The sequence below is a fragment of the Carassius auratus genome, chromosome 34, assembly GCF_003368295.1.
Source record: "Carassius auratus strain Wakin chromosome 34, ASM336829v1, whole genome shotgun sequence".
NCBI classification, from domain to species: domain Eukaryota; kingdom Metazoa; phylum Chordata; class Actinopteri; order Cypriniformes; family Cyprinidae; genus Carassius; species Carassius auratus.
Window position 1 is genome coordinate 15,693,694 of NC_039276.1, and position 16,987 is coordinate 15,710,680.

Sequence of the window (16,987 nt, forward strand, 5' to 3'; positions counted from 1 at the left end):
GTAGTCTCAACTTATTAGGGTTTACAGTGTAGGTGGTGATGTTAATGTGAGATCAAAGCCTGCTTTGCCTAGCAAAAATTCTTGGCTCAATGTTTGATAAACATAGCCTCAAATCATCCTCAATTTGTGCACGATTGCGGTATTTCGTTTTGAGTGCAGTCATTTTCGAGAATCCTGCCTCACACAAGTATGTTCACGCGAAAGGAAGGAGAATCTTCAAGGCAACGTCACAGAGTTGAGGGTATTCCTGCATCAATGCTGCCCAGAATGACGAAAGAGGGCAGGAGCTAAAGAGTTCATTCAGTCTACTGTCACTCTTCAGCTCAATAAGCTGTTCCTGCATATCAATTGATAGCTTGTTTGCTGTGCACACAAACGGATCTCAAACCCACGCAAAAGAGCAATAATCCTCTTTAAAGTATGTCGCAAATTGTTTTCTCACAAGTGCTCAGACGCTGATTGAAATAGGGAGGAGAAATCGTGTGACGTGCCTGCATCAGTGATTAAGTCTGCGAGGCTGAGGAACATGTCGCAGTTCCCTCGACTGATGCCAGAGGTCTAGTTTTTGTGTGAAGGCGTGCGCTTTGTCTGCAAGGAGCAAAATATGAGTTTCGCGGCCTTGCAAAGACAGGTTGAGGTCATTCAAGCTGTCAAATATATCGACCAAATAGGACAGAGACGCAATAAGCCACGTAGTGTCATCCAGATGCTTCGCCAGATCTGATTTGATTTCTGTCAAAACCCACTTCACCTCCTCTCGCATCTCATACAACCGCTGTAACACCTGCCCCCTGGAGAGCCAGCGAACTTCAGTGTGCAGAAGCAGCTGTTCGTGCCCTGACCCTATTATACATATATATATATATATATATATATATATATATATATATATATATATATATATATATATATATATATATATATATATACAGTGGGGATCGAAAGTTTGGGCACCCCTTGCAGAATCTGTGAAAATATTAGTAATTTTCAAAAAATAAGAGAGATTATACTAAATGCATGTTATATTTTATTTAGTACTGTCCTGAGTAAGATATTGTACATAAAAGATATTAAAATTTAGTCCACAAGACAAAAGAATTGCTGAAATTATTAAAATAACCCCACTCAAAAGTTTGGGAACCCTTGGTTCTTAATACTGTGTTATGTTACCTGATGATCCTCGACTGTCTTTCTGTTTTGTGATGGTTGTGCATGAGTCCCTTGTTTGTTCTGAACAGTTAAACTGAGCAGCGTTCTTCACAAAAATCTTTAAGGTCCTGCAGATTCTTCAGTTTTCCAGCATCTTTGCATATTTGAACCCTTTCCAGCAGTGACTTTATGATTTTGAGATACATCTTTTCACACTGAGGACATTTGAGGGACTCAAACACAACTATTTAAAAAGATTCAAACATTCACTGATGCTCCAAAAGGAAACAAGATGCATTAAGAGCTGAAAACTTTTGAATGCGATGAAGATGGCCAAATTTTTCTTATTTTGTTGAAATATAATTGTTTTCCATTTAGTTCTTCCCTTCGTAAGCAACAGAAGATACTTGTATGTTTCCCGGTACACAAATTAAGTACAATTTACATTGATCTTCAAATTCCAAAAGTTTTCACCCCCCAGCTTTTAATTCATCTTGTTTCCTTCTGGAACATCAGTGAATGTTTGAATCTTTTTAAATAGTTGTGTTTGAGTCCCTCAAATGTCCTCAGTCTGAAAAGTTGTATCTCAAAATCATACAGTCACTGCTGGAAAGGGTTCAAATATGCAAAGATGCTGGAAAACTGAAGAATCTGCAGGACCTTAAAGATTTTTCTGAAGGACGCTGCTCAGTTTAACTGTTCAGAACAAACAAGGGACTCATGCACAATCATCACAAAACAGAAAGACAGTCGAGGATCATCAGCTAACACAGTACTAAGAACCAAGGGTTCCCAAACTTTTGAGTGGGGTTATTTTAATAATTTCAGCAATTTTTTTGTCTTGTGGACTAAATGTTAATATCTTTAATGTACAATATCTTAATGTGTGTGTAACCAGGGGGAAGGAAAATATCTTACATGTAAATGTGTTTGTTGAAATATAAAACTAATATTTGGATAAAACACCTAAAGGGTGAAAAATATTCAGTTGTATTAGCCCAATATTGCTTTGGTGAGAAGTGCATCGATGTGATTGAGTTGTGATGTATGACGATTGATGACAACTGATCGTGGTCCATGTGAAGTGTTTCTCCTCGTGTCAAAAACACGGTTTGTTGACTAATAATAAAGCGTAAGTTTGTTTTATTTAATTAACTGTTCTGTAATGAGTAATATGTGTCTAATTGTTTATTGTGTAACCGTTAAGTGATATAGTTCTTGTTAAATACAGAGGGGAGAGAAAAAGTGCTTTATAGGCCATCTGTGAGATCCAAATTGTGTTCATCAGTACAGAGTGAGTTGATTACTACTTTGATATGAAAGTTTTTTTGTACATTTCATGCAAGTATTGTGAAATATGTAACTTTGACATGCATGTTGAATTGTGTATCATTTGGATATAAAGTCCACTACCGTTGTTTTTTTGTTATACTAAAAAAAGCCACATTTATGTATTTTTGCTTTGTTTTTGTGCTTTTGCAAAATTCATAGATTAAACAATGGAAGCTAATTCCAGTTTTTTTTTTTTTTTTTTGTCTTTTACATTTATTTTTGTCCTGCTCTGGTTTCTAAAACATTTACAACCCCAAATAGCCAAAGCTATTGTTAATGTTATGTCCCTATGGTCACAGTCGGAAATAAAAGACCCTAAATTTAAGTTGGCCTGTGTTTTGGACCTTTCATTCTTTTGAAAGAAAGTAGTCAGCTGGCAACCCTTTTTGGTACCAGGAGTGGGGTCTCCTTGTTAGGATTTTTTTTTTTTTTTTGGGTGTGTGGCATACTTATATACAACGGTAGTGGTGAAGAGGAGTTCAGAGCCATCACCAAGAGTGTCTACAACGAGTGGCGTGGCATGTCTGGAGAGACGTTGAGGGTGCAAGGCATTGGTGTTCTGAGGCAGGAGGGCGCTCACGCTGTCATGAAGGGTGAAGAGGTCGACGCAAGTCAGATAACTTCAAGTGAACCTGTGTGCAAACTTTTACTGTTGTGTGTAACAGTTGTGCGATCTAAGCCAGAGACTGCATCAGAACATGGACCAGGACGAGGACCAAAGTGTGCTCAACGCTCAAGCCGGACCTAGCCACCATGTGGATGGGTCAGAGTCTGTGGACTATGGTGATGCAGGCAACCCGGTGGCACAGCTCCAGTCACAGATTTTGGAGCTGGGTCAAAAACATGACCAAGTACTGTCTGCTCTTTCCAACATGAGTAATGCTAATACCAGATCTTATGTATACATTCCACGTGAGCGTCAAATTGTTCCTTTCAGTGATGACTGTTTTAAAGTTAACCAAACTGTAGACGAGTTTATTGATGAAATTGAACGTGTCATTCGAGTCCGTGGTTTAAACAGTGAGGATCAGGTAGACTTTATTCTTTCTCATTTGAGAGGTTCAGACTTGGATGAGATAAGGCTGTATTTGGGGGGAGAGATAAAACAACCTCAGGAGCTGTTTTCTTATTTAAGGGGTGCTTTTAGAGAAAAACGCACAACACCACAGCTGTTACATGCATTTTATTCACGCAGACAATCAGATTGGGAAGATTTTCATGACTTTTCCCATGCTTTGTCTCAGCTTTTAAATGCTGCTCTCCAACAGTCCTCTCATGTTGTGTCTGACCCACAGCTAGCTCTCAGAGACCAGTTCATTGAAGGGGTGCGAGACTCTACCCTTCGTAGGGAACTGTGCAGGTTTGTGAGAGAGCGGCCACACTGTACGTTGTTTGACATCTGTGATGAGGCTATGATGTGGTGCATGGAAGACAAACCTCGCAGTGCCAATGTTGCTCGAAGTAGGAAAATTGTGGGTGCAGGGCCGGTTGAGATATCAGAGCAGGACAACTCGGGTGGTACAGTGCCTACTGAGCTAGCTGTAACTCTGGCCGGTAGAGTGATTGGGAAATGAACGACACCTGCGACCCACTACCGGTCTCGAGTCCCACAAAGGAGATGGAAGGATATAAAACTGGAGCGACGACAGTGAAGGACGAGAGAGGACCAGGCCTGGGTCTTATTTTATGCTTTGGTTTTTATTTATGCACACCATTCGTCCGTGAGGGGCTGGTGCGCTGTTTTGTGTTTATTTGGAATTATTTAAGTTTCATTTTGATTGTGCGCTGGTTACCACCTCCTTCTTGCCAATGATTAGGAAGTTGAATTCATTACAGTGGTGCCGAAGCCCGGGAGAAGGAGGGACGCACTGCTGAAGATCCCTCGCCGCTGTGGTGAATCCGCGGTGCCATCAAGCTGGCGAGGAGCGTGCCGCCATGGACGCTCCAGGCGGTGGGCTGGAGCGATTTGCCGGGGACGTGCGAGCTCGCTGCCGGCTGCCCGTGATGTGGAGGGGCGGTTTCCGTCCGTGAGGGAGCGGATGAGTCGGCGCCGTTCGCCAGGGGGCCGGAGCCTGCTGCCATCCGCCGTAACGGGGAGGAGCAGGGAACGGGGGACTCCTGCTGGCTGCCCAAAACCGGAGGAGCCGTCGCCGTCCACCAGGCGGCGGAGGAATGTCGTGCCGTCCGCCGAGGGCCGTCCAGTGCCACCGCCAGGCACCGCGGAGGAGATCACCCATTTTTATATATATATATGTTGCCGGCTAAATGCTTGCTTTCAAAAGAATGAAACATCCAAAACACAGGCAAAATTTAGAGTCTTTTATTTTCGACTGTGACCATAGGTTCATTCTTTATTGTGTAACCGTTAAGTGATATATTTATTGTTAAATACAGGGGGGAGAAAAAAAGTGCTTCATAGGCCATCTGTGAGATCAAAATTGTGTTCATCAGTACAGAGTGAGTTGATTATTTCTTTGATATGAAAGGTTTCTGTACATTTCATGCAAGTATTGTGAAATATGTAACTTTGACATGCATGTTGAATTGTGTATCGTTTGTATTTTCAGAGTCTAAAGTCCACTACCGATGTTTTGTTTTTTTTGTCCCTATGGTACATCCCACTTTTTAAGGGACCAAAAGTAATGGGACAGATTAACAATCATAAATCAAACTTTCATTTTTTAATACTTGGTTGCAAATCCTTTGCAGTCAATTACAGCCTGAAGTCTGGAGTAGAGGTCTTCACAGTGCACCCGAGACCCGTCGACCCCGGACCCGACCTGGGACGCGTACGGGTTCGGGTCTATATTTTAAATCATCAGCCGGGTCCGGGTCGGGTCCGAATCTATTACCTCGGGTCCCGGGTCTGTTTAACATTGTGTGTAATACCCGTGCGATCGGAGTCATCGGACTCGGAGAACATCCGGCCGTGATCAAAGACTGCTTGTGTTTTTTGTAACTGAGTGAGCCAAAAAAAGTGATCTCTCTCTCTCTCGCTCGCAGACTCAGAGTTAATACAAGTGCACGCACGGTATTAATGCTTGCAGACTTGACACACTCATGTTTAATATATTTCAAATCAGCAACACAATCTGAGGTGAACTGTCACATGAATGTTTTCTATGACGCTCAAATTGCATTAAAGCATTTTAGGTTGATACAACTAGCATACATGTGCAGTCTCGAGTGCATTTCATGTTTCTATGGCAAGCAGTGAGGGACACTTCGACCGCCAAACCGCGTTTTACATTTTCTCCCATTTTTATAATATTATAAATGAACCGTTTAATCTTAAAGTTTTAGTGGTTCAGATTCAGACTCGATGCAGAGCAGAGAGCACAGAGATCAGATGATGATAGTAAATAAATAACCTCAGCGGCCATGGCATTGCACGAGCGATCGTTATTATAGTTCAAAAGGGCAAACAGTGTAAGTTATTATGCGACTTAACTCGAGTCAGAATGTACATGTGCACAGTAGCATTTGTCATCCGTCACCGTGACATCAAGTGGACATTTGAAGCTGAAAAAATAATGAATGGATTCAGCTTGGACTTGGAATAACGAGAGGAATAACATGAATAACTTTCTTGTCGTAGGATTGTAATGCATCACAGGCAGTCAGGTACAAGGAAGAGAGACTACGGCTCTTTAAATTAGGTAAGACAAAAAGCTGTATTCTTCGCAACATGTTTATTGACTTGTAATAGCAATTTAAAGTGGAATATGTGAACGTCGGGTCCAGTCGGGTCTGTGTCTTCCCGGCGGGTTCGGGTCCAGCTTTTGAAATAATAGACGGGTCCGGGTCGGTTCTGTCACATCCACACAAGGAGAGGAGAAGACGGGTAAGTACTTTCGTGAAGCTTTATTAACATAGGATTTCAACAGAGCAGGTAAGTGTGGTCACAGACGGTGAATCTTCAAGCACTGATCAATAGGTGAGTTCAAGCACAAAGCTAGGCCTGACAACAAAGAGTCACTTCCCTTAATCGCTGTAACTGAATCTCCACAGAGTCACAATACGGTCCACAAGAAGCAGGCAGAAGATCCACAAAGAGCGTCCATGTAAGCTTGATTCCAGCCGGTGAGTGAATGAGTGAGGTGAGTATTTAAAGGTGTGGTGATTGCTGGTGCAGGTGCAGGTAATCAGTATTCAGGTGACGGTTCACGTGAGCGGTGCATGGGAGATTGAGTGGATGGTGACTGGCAATGGTGACTGGGGCTAAGGGAACGAGCTGAGGGTGTGACACTACCCCCCGCCCCACGGGTGACTCCAGGCATCCTAGAGCGGCGACGGGGACGACCACGACCTCTGGGAGCCGGGCGGTCCGGGTGTTGTCGGTGGAAATCTTCGAGGAGGGCCGGATCCAGGATGTCATTGCGTGGTATCCACGACCTCTCCTCGGGACCGAACCCCTCCCAATCTATGAGGTATTCCAGGTGGCCGTTCCGCCGCCGGGAGTCGAGGATCTCTTGGACCTGGTAGATGTTGTCTCCGAGGATTTCGGGTTGGTCTGGAGGGGGAGGCGGTTCTGGTTCTGTGGAGGAAGGAGAAACTGGATCAGTGTGACGTTTTAGCAGTGAGACGTGAAACGTGGGTGAGATCCGGTAGTGTGGTGGTAGGTCCAGGCGGTAGGTGACGGGATTTATCTGAGAATGGATGGTGAACGGCCCTATGTAGCGGGGACTCAGCTTTTTGCAGGGCAGTCGGAGGCGGATATCCCGAGTGGAGAGCCAAACCTTGTCTCCAGGTAGATAGACGGGATTAGGCGATCTGCGTCGGTTAGCGGTCTCTGTATGCCTCCGAACTGCCCGCTGGAGATGGACGTGAGCTGAGTCCCACACCCTCTCGCTCTCCTGGAACCAGTGATTTACCGCGGGCACTTCAGAGACTTCTCCTGACCAGGGAAACAGCGGTGGTTGATAGCCTAAAACACATTGAAAAGGGGTTAAGCCTGTAGTGGTTTGGCGAAGGGAGTTTTGGGCATACTCAGCCCACGGCAGATACTGGCTCCAGGTATCCTGGTGTTGGGAGCAGTAAGTACGGAGGTACCGTGAGATCTCTTGAATCTTCCGCTCGGTCTGGCCGTTGGTCTGAGGGTGATATCCAGAAGATAAACTGACGGATGTTCCGAGGAGTTGGAAGAACGCTCGCCAGACCCTGGAGACAAACTGAGGTCCTCTGTCCGAGACAATGTCCTCTGGAGTGCCATAATTCCGGAACACGTTGGTGAAGAGGGCTTCGGCGGTCTCGAACGCTGTGGGAAGACCCTTTAATGGGATTAGTTTGCAGAATTTAGAAAAACGATCAACAACAACTAGAATGGTAGTGTACCCCCTTGAGGGGGGAAGGTCAGTGGCGAAATCCACCCCTAGATGGGTCCAGGGTCGGCGAGGAATGGGTAGTGGTTGTAATTTACCCACGGGAAGTTGACGAGGTGTGGTGGTAACGGCGCAGACCGAGCATCCGAGGATGTACCGGGTAACGTCACGAACCATGTTAGGCCACCAGTACTTCTGCTGGATGAGCGAGAGGGTTCGCCTGCTGCCAGGGTGTCCTGAGCCAGGTGACGTGTGCGTACTTTCCAGTAGGGGGAGTCGCTGGTTGGTGGGCACGTACATTAGACCCGTGGGTACCTCCGGAGGTGCAGGCTCCTCGAGGGTGGCGGCTCGAATTTCCTCGTCGATCTGCCAGAGGATAGGCGCGAGGAAAACGGAGGGTGGTAGAATAGAATCAGGCTTGTTGGTGTCTGGATCTGGTGAGTACATACGGGACAGAGCATCTGCTTTAGTGTTCTTGTGACCGGGTTGATACGTGATCTGGAAATTAAAGCGAGCAAAGAAGAGTGACCACCGAGCCTGACGAGCATTGAGTCTTTTGGCATTCTGCAGATATTGGAGATTTTTGTGGTCGGTGACAACAGTGAATGGGAACTGAGCTCCCTCTAGCCAGTGCCGCCACTCCTCAAGGGCAAGTTTAATGGCCAACAACTCACGGTCTCCGATTCCATAATTGCATTCGGCAGGAGAGAGTTTTTTAGAGAAGTACGCACACGGATGGAGTGAGCAAGGTTCACCAGACCTTTGAGACAACACGGCTCCAATGCCGTGATTGGCCGCATCAACCTCTACGACGAACGGCTTGGACGGGTCAGGATGTCGAAGAATGGGTGCCGAGGTGAAGAGGTGTTTAAGATGGCTGAAGGCCTCTCGAGCTTGGGGTGTCCAGCGCAGCCGGCGTTGACCTCCTTTTAGAAGGGATGTTAGAGGGGCCGAGTGCAGGCTGTAGTTCTTGATAAAGCGCCGATAGAAATTGGCAAAGCCAAGGAAACGCTGGAGTTCTTTCACCGTTGTGGGCTCCGCCCAGTTGGCCACAGCATCTACCTTGGCTGACTCCATCTGAACTCCCTCCGCAGAGATCACGTATCCGAGGAAGGAGACGGTAGTGCAGTGGAACTCACACTTCTCAGCTTTTAGGAAGAGGTGGTGGTCTCGGAGTCGTTGTAAGACGTGGTGGACATGAGTTTGGTGTTCTTCTATGTTCCGGGAGTAGATCAGGATATCGTCTATGTAGACAATGACGAATTGGTGGAGATAATCACGGAATATTTCGTTCATGAAGCTCTGGAAGATGGATGGACTGTTAGCAAGCCCATAGGGCATGACCTGATATTCGTAGTGCCCGGCAGGGGTGATGAAAGCAGTCTTCCACTCGTCTCCCTCTCGGATACGGATCAGATTGTAGGCACTGCGGAGGTCGAGTTTGGTGAACACCTTGGCTTCACGCAGTTCCTCCAGAGCCGCCGGAACGAGTGGTAATGGGTAGGCGAACTTGACGGTGGCGTCATTTAGCACTCGATAGTCGATGCATGGTCGAAGTCCGCCATCCTTTTTGGGGACGAAGAAGAAACTGGACGCAGCTGGAGATGTGGACGGTCTGATGAACCCCTGATCGAGAGCCTCCTGGATGTATTCCTCCATCGCCACCTGCTCAGGACGGGAGAGTGGATATATTTTCCCATGTGGTAGCTTGGCACCTGGCAGCAGGTCGATACAACAGTCCCAGGGCCGATGTGGTGGTAATCGGGTGGCTTGTTCCTTGCTGAACACATCGGAGTAGGAGGAGTAAAGGGCAGGTCTTCCTATGGAGGTGGAGTGCAATTGAAGGTGCGGTGGCTCGGACTGTGAACTCTGGATTGGTGAACGGTGAATGTGACTCTGGCATCCCGGATCCCATGCCTGGATCTCCCCTGTGCTCCAGTTGATTTGTGGGTTATGTTGGACCAGCCACGGCCTACCCAGGACGACGTCCACGGTAGCGCGAGGAAGTACGAGGAGGGCCAGTTGTTCCCGGTGTCCGTGGGGCAGAACGAGTTCCAGCTCGTGTGTCCTTCTAGTTATTTTGCCTCCCCCTAACGGTGATCCTTGGATGGTAGTGATACGGTAGGTGGTCTCATTCTGGGTGATGGGTATACGGTGCTTGGTTACGAAGTGAGATGAGATGAAGTTGCTTGCGGCTCCGGAATCCACCAGGACATGGATGGAAAGATTACGTGAGTTAATTGTTATCAGGGCTTCGATATGAGGTATGTGAGATACAGATGGGGTAATGGAAACTGTACTCACCATTGGGCGAGGCGGACGGACTGGGCAGGCGTGGATCAGGTGAGTGGCCTCGCCACAGTATAAACACAGCCGCTGCTGGATGCGGCGTCTCCGTTCAGAAGCATCTAGGCGGTAGGAGTCGGTGATCATGGGCTCCTCCTGGTTTCGTTGAGGCGAGGGCGTTCTGGCTGATGGAGAGATGGTATATGAAGCCGGGGAGGCACAAGCCGAGAGGTGCTGAGCAACATTTATAGTTTTTCTGATGAATGTTTCGAGATTGACATTATCGTCGTAAATGACCATTTGCTTTCTGATCTGGGGCTTTAAACCTTTACGGTATGCAGCTAGCAGGGCAGTTTGGTTCCAACCACTGGTGGCGGCTAATGTCCGGAAACGGAGAGTGTAGTCGTGAATTTCCGTGGCTCCCTGGCGGAGATTTAAGAGTTCATCATGGGTTGAAAGAGGAGTTAGAGCCATCCCGAACACTTCCTGGAGGTGGGTGGCGAAGGCATCGAATGAGGATAGAACCGGACTCTGGGAGTTCCAAAGAGCCTCCGCCCATTGTAGCGCTCGTCCGGTGAGGAGAGAGATCACAAAGGCGACTTTGGTGGCATCATTGGGGAATTTACTGATATTCGCGTTGACGAACAGTGAGCACTGCAGTATAAACCCACTGCAGCCACTCGGTTCACCCGCATAGCACGCGGGACGTGCAAGGGGCGTGCTGTTGGTGGTGGTAGCACTAGTTTCGGTGGGTGGTGAAACTGACTGTAATACTTGGCGGAGAGCAGTCACCATTTCGGTGAACGGGTCCGAAGCCGCTCCCTGAGCAGCAGCGTTAACATCCATGGGAGATATGAAGTTCTGTTTTCGGGGCTGGAATCCTGTCACATCCACACAAGGAGAGGAGAAGACGGGTAAGTACTTTCGTGAAGCTTTATTAACATAGGATTTCAACAGAGCAGGTAAGTGTGGTCACAGACGGTGAATCTTCAAGCACTGATCAATAGGTGAGTTCAAGCACAAAGCTAGGCCTGACAACAAAGAGTCACTTCCCTTAATCGCTGTAACTGAATCTCCACAGAGTCACAATACGGTCCACAAGAAGCAGGCAGAAGATCCACAAAGAGCGTCCATGTAAGCTTGATTCCAGCCGGTGAGTGAATGAGTGAGGTGAGTATTTAAAGGTGTGGTGATTGCTGGTGCAGGTGCAGGTAATCAGTATTCAGGTGACGGTTCACGTGAGCGGTGCATGGGAGATTGAGTGGATGGTGACTGGCAATGGTGACTGGGGCTAAGGGAACGAGCTGAGGGTGTGACAGGTTCGGTGTAGTACATTACGGGTCTCTGTCGGGTTCGGGCACAAATTTTTGGACCCGTGAAGACCTCTAGTCTGGAGATCAATTAGACATCAGCGTACGCTGAGTTTCATCCCCGGTGATGCTCTGCCAGGCCTCTACTGCAACTGTCTTCAGTTCCTGCTTGTTCTTGGGGCATTTTCCCTTCAGTTTTGTCTTCAGCAAGTGAAATGCATGCTCAATCGGATTTAGGTCAGGTGATTGACTTGGCCATTGCATAACATTCCACTTCTTTCCCTTAAAAATCTCTTTGGTTGCTTTCGCAGTATGCTTCGGGTCATTGTCCATCTGCACTGTGAAGCGCTGACCAATGATTTCTGAAGCATTTGGCTGAATATGAGCAGATAATATTGCCCGAAACACTTCAGAATTCATCCTAATGCTTTTGTCAGCAGCCACATCATCAATAAATACAAGATAACCAGTTCCATTGGCAGCCATACATGCCCACGCCATAACACTACCACCACCATGCTTCACTGATGAGGTGGTATGCTTTGGATCATGAGCAGTTCCTTTCCTTCTCCAAACTCTTCTCTTTCCATCACTCTGGTACAAGTTGATCTTTGTCTCATCTGTCCATAGGATGTTGTTCCAGAACTGTGAAGGCTTATTTAGATGTTGTTTGGCAAACTCTAATCTGGCCTTCCTGTTTTAGAGACTCACCAATGGTTTACATCTTGTGGTGAACCCTCTGTATTCACATGGTGAAGTCTTCTCTTGATTGTTGACTTTGACACACACATACACCTACCTCTTGGAGAGTGTTCTTGATCTGGCCAACTGTTGTGAAGGGTTTCTTCACCAGGGAAAGAATTCTTCGATCATCCACCACAGTTGTTTTCCATGGTCTTCCGGGTAGTTTGGTGTTTGGAAAGCAACCAAAGAGATTTTTAAGGGAAAGAAGTGGAATGTTATGCAATGGCCAAGTCAATCACCTGACCTAAATCCGAATGAGCATGCATTTCACTTGCTGAAGACAAAACTGAAGGGAAAATGCCCCAAGAACAAGCAGGAACTGAAGACAGTTGCAGTAGAGGCCTGGCAGAGCATCACCGGGGATGAAACCTAGCGTACGCTGATGTCTAATTGATCTCCAGACTTCAGGCTGTAATTGACTGCAAAGGATTTGCAACCAAGTATTAAAAAATGAAAGTTTGATTTATGATTGTTAATCTGTCCCATTACTTTTGGTCCCTTAAAAAGTGGGATGTACATATACAAACTGTTGTAATTCCTACACCGTTCACCTGATTTGGATATAAATACCCTCAAATTAAAGCTGAATGTCTGCAGTTAAAGCACATCTTGTTTGTTTAATTTCAAATCCATTGTGGTGGTGTATAGAGCAAAAAAGATTAGAATTGTGTCGATGTCCCAATATTTATGGACCTGACTGTATATATATATAAATGCAAAAATTGAAACATCCGAATTCATTTTTATGACGGACGGAAGTTTCAGAGGCTGCAAACGTATAAAACGTGAGGTTGTATTCAGTTTATATACATATATGTATTGATATGATCAACCATTTTTTGGGGGGGGAAAGTGGTACATTCCACCTGTTTAAGAGGGGATGTGATTGACATCCAGGTAGCGTGTAATTTGGGGTCACGGACGTGACGTCATCCTTTGTGTGCCCTGTTTATGTCCAGCAGTGTGGCTGAGGAGAGATTTTTTTTAGATGCGGATAAATTTTTATCTCTACAAACCTCCAACTCGTACGCCAGTGAGTGCGCGGGTCAGTGCGAGTTATTATCTGCAGGTATGTCACATGTGTATGTCTCATATAGGTGTACATGTAGGTGTTTGCTGGGGATCCTGAGGCGGTAAATTTTGCATTTAACATGTTTTTGTGTTTTTAGTGACACGGGGGGCCAGGTGTTGCAGCAGGCTTTCGGGGATCTATTTGAAAATACGAGTATCTGCACGCGTTTCAGTCTCGGCACCGGAGAGCTTCTGGGCGGGGCGGACTGTCTTTCACTGTGCCTGCTAATTCTTTCGACTACTCTTCAGCCATTTATTGGACAGTGAATGTTGTTGCACTGCATACTCTGATTTAATTGACCAACTTAATTGTAGCGCACAGGGGTTACCGTGACGACCGGACTCATTGCCCTCAAATATTTGACTAAAACTTTGTGGGGGGGTAATTACAGTGACGAATCACTAAGTGTTTGACACAACCATTGTGTTTGACTGCCGTTTCTCTGTCAAACGATTTTCTTTTGAACTGCTTTACTGAAGATTGTATTTTATTGTATTTTGTTTGTATGCATACTGTGACACGTCACAACATGTTATATGCCGCCCACAGTCTGTGAGTACCAGTGAGTGAGGATTGCCAGTAACCTGGTGTCCTTGGTTCCGTCAGGCAGCGAGTGATAAGTATTTCTGACAAATAATTACTTGACGTGCATATGTGACTGTGTATGAATGTGTGTATTTTGTTTCTTATCTTGTTCTGTTTCCTTTCCCTTCAGAATTGGGGTACCAGTCCTAGCCAGTGTTTTGTTTGTCTTTCATGTTTTTATGATCCATGCCTATCCTTTTTAGTGCTTATTAAAATATTCAATTTTGTATATATTAAGTAGTGATTTTGGAATAAATTGTTGAATCCTTTATACTTTTGTCTGACATCTGTCTCAGCCACTACATATCTGTGTGCTGGTGGTACATTTGTATACCGGTAGGCCCCTGGCCAGTTTCCGGGGTGGCGTAGTCTATATTTCTTGCCATAGTTGGCGCTGGGTTAAATTCCCGACAGCAGCATTGCCACATTTGGCGTATAGTCGGCAAGGTATTGTGGCTGCTGTACAGATTCAGACACATTGTTTTTTGTTTTGTTTTTTGTTTTGTTTTCTAGTTGTGACAATACAGTGGAGATTCGTCTGGTAAGTACCCCTAATAAAATTTAGCTATGGAAGCTGAATTACAGGAAATGAGAGAACTAGTGGCTCAGTTGAAGGCTGATAATGAGAGACTGCGACAGGAGCGGGCACCGGTTGAGTTGCCTGATCCTGGCGCAGCCTCTAGTAGTGTGTCACGGCCGGTTACTCCTAGTTCTGTCGACCCAATGTCTGTACCACTGAGCGTTTTGTGTTTATTCCCCGTGAACGGCGTTGTCCAAAATTTAATGGTAGGTCTGGTGTAGGCATTGAAGAGTGGGTCGAAGAAGCTCAGGCGTGTATGCGTATGCGAACCATGACTGTTGCTGAACAAGCTTTCTTTTTGTTTGATCATCTCGAAGGAGAGGCTCGGGATGAAATCAAATATCGACCGAGCATTGATAAAGATGATCCAGAAAGAATTATTTCAGCACTGCGTGAGTTATATGGTTGCGCAGAATCCTATATTGCTCTGCAGGAGGTTTTTTATTCGCACCGACAATTGGAGGGGGAAACACTGCAAGAGTTCTCTCTGGTATTGTTGGGTCTATTTGATAGACTTAAACGACAAGCCCCACATACCATCCCAAATGCAGATGGTGCAATAAGAGACTAATTCATTGAAGGTGTGTTAGATAATGCATTATGTTGAGAATTAAAACAACTAGTTAGACGTCAGCCTGCTGCAACACTGTTGGACTTGCGAGGGGAAGCTATTCGCTGGGGATGCCGGGTGGTGCCAGGGGGCGAAGCCAATCTGTTCCTCTGGTGCGGGGAATTCAATGTGGGGTTCAAGGCGATACTGGGGTTCGTTCAGAGCATAGGGATCGTCCATCAGAATTGGTTGAATTACGGGAAATGCTTAATCAGCAGCAAAAGCAGCTTGACCAGCTTACTCAAATTATAACCCGTAGCCAAAGTACCCAGTTACGCGGCCATTCGCCAAAATCACTTCTGTGATTTGTCGACGGTGTCAGCAGCCTGGTCATTTTGCTCGTGAGTGTAATTGGCGACATCATTCTCCCGGCCCGCCTACTCGTTCCCAGGCTGATTCGTCCAGCAACACAAGGCCAGTTAGGTCTAGTTTCCCAAACCAGTCGGGAAACTAGTCCCCACCGTGCTGCAGAGTCACAGTTCGGTTGGGGGTATGCGTGGCTCCCGTGTTTTACAGGATGATGTATCTGTGTCTCGTTTAGTCTCCCCATGCCCACATCTTGTTGTTTCCATGGGGGGTGTCTCAGTACCCTGTTTGTTAGATACTGGTTCCATGGTATCAACCATTACAGAAAGCTGTTTTAGGCTCTGGTTTGAACCGTGGGGCCAGGATCGATTACAGTCATGCCATTGGTTGCAGCTCAGAGCCGCCAATGGACTCGAAATTCCTTACATTGCGTACATGGAATTGGACATTGAACTGTGTGGTCATGTGGGATTAGAGTGTGGAATACTTGTGGTTCATGATCCTCCAGGTGGCAGCTCTAGCATCCCTGGTATTCTGGGGATGAATGTTCTTGAGCTTCTCGGACAGTATGGATCCACCCTGTTTGAGTTACCATTAATGATGGATGAGGTGTCTCAGGCTTTTCAAACTTGCCAAAGAGTAGACGGTGTCCTCAATGTAAAAGTCTGGGGTCGTAGAGTGTGTCGTCTTCCAGGTGGCACCTTAAAGTTCGTAACTGCAACGTGCTCATCCATATTTTGTGATAAGATCGTGTTATTTGACCCCATTGAGACTGGGCTGCCAGCTGGCTTATGAGCCTCCCCGTCCTTAGTGCGTGTTAAGGGTGGGACAGTTTCGGTGCCTGTCATTAATGTTGGGGTTCTTAAAACTGTTTTATATCCCACAACCATTCTTGGGAGGTTGTGGGAAGTATGTCTAGTTGACTCCCCTGTCGGGCTGACTGCGGTATCACTGGCAAATGCTCAGATTGCGACCTGTGACACGATCGTTGCGTCAGAAACAGGGCAAGTTAAAAATGTTGAATTGCAAGGGTTGTCGGACGAGGAGCAGGAACAGGTAAGGGCTCTCCTTTTGGAATTTCAGAGTGTGTTTTCCACTGGTAAGAGAGATGTTGGGGGTACTGACCTCCTGTCTCATGAAATTCCGCTAATTGATGAGACTCCAGTCCGACAACGCTATAGACGAATTCCTCCATCCGAATATGAGTTGGTTAAGACCCATATTAGCCAGCTTTTAGATTCGCAAGTGATTCGAGAAAGTTGCAGTCCATATGCCTCTCCAGTCGTCTTGGTTAAGAAGAAGGACGGTAGCCTACGCATGTAGGTAGACTACCGTCAGCTAAATGCTAAGACTCGAAAAGACTCCTTTCCATTGCCACGAATTGAGGAGACGCTAGATTCTTTAACAGGGTCTCGCTGGTTTACCACGTTAGATCTGGCCAGCGGATATAATCAAGTCCCTGTTGCTGAATTTGATGGTTATAAAACCGCTTTTTGTACAACTTTTGGGTTATACGAATGGAACCGTATGCCCTTAGGCCTGTGCAATGCCCCAGGCACTTTCCAACGCTTGATGGAGCGGCTCTTTGGCGATCAGCGACACCAGACTGTCTTGTTGTATCTCGATGACATCATTGTCTATTCCTCATTCGTGCAATACCATCTTCAACGGCTAAGGATGGTGCTGGAACGC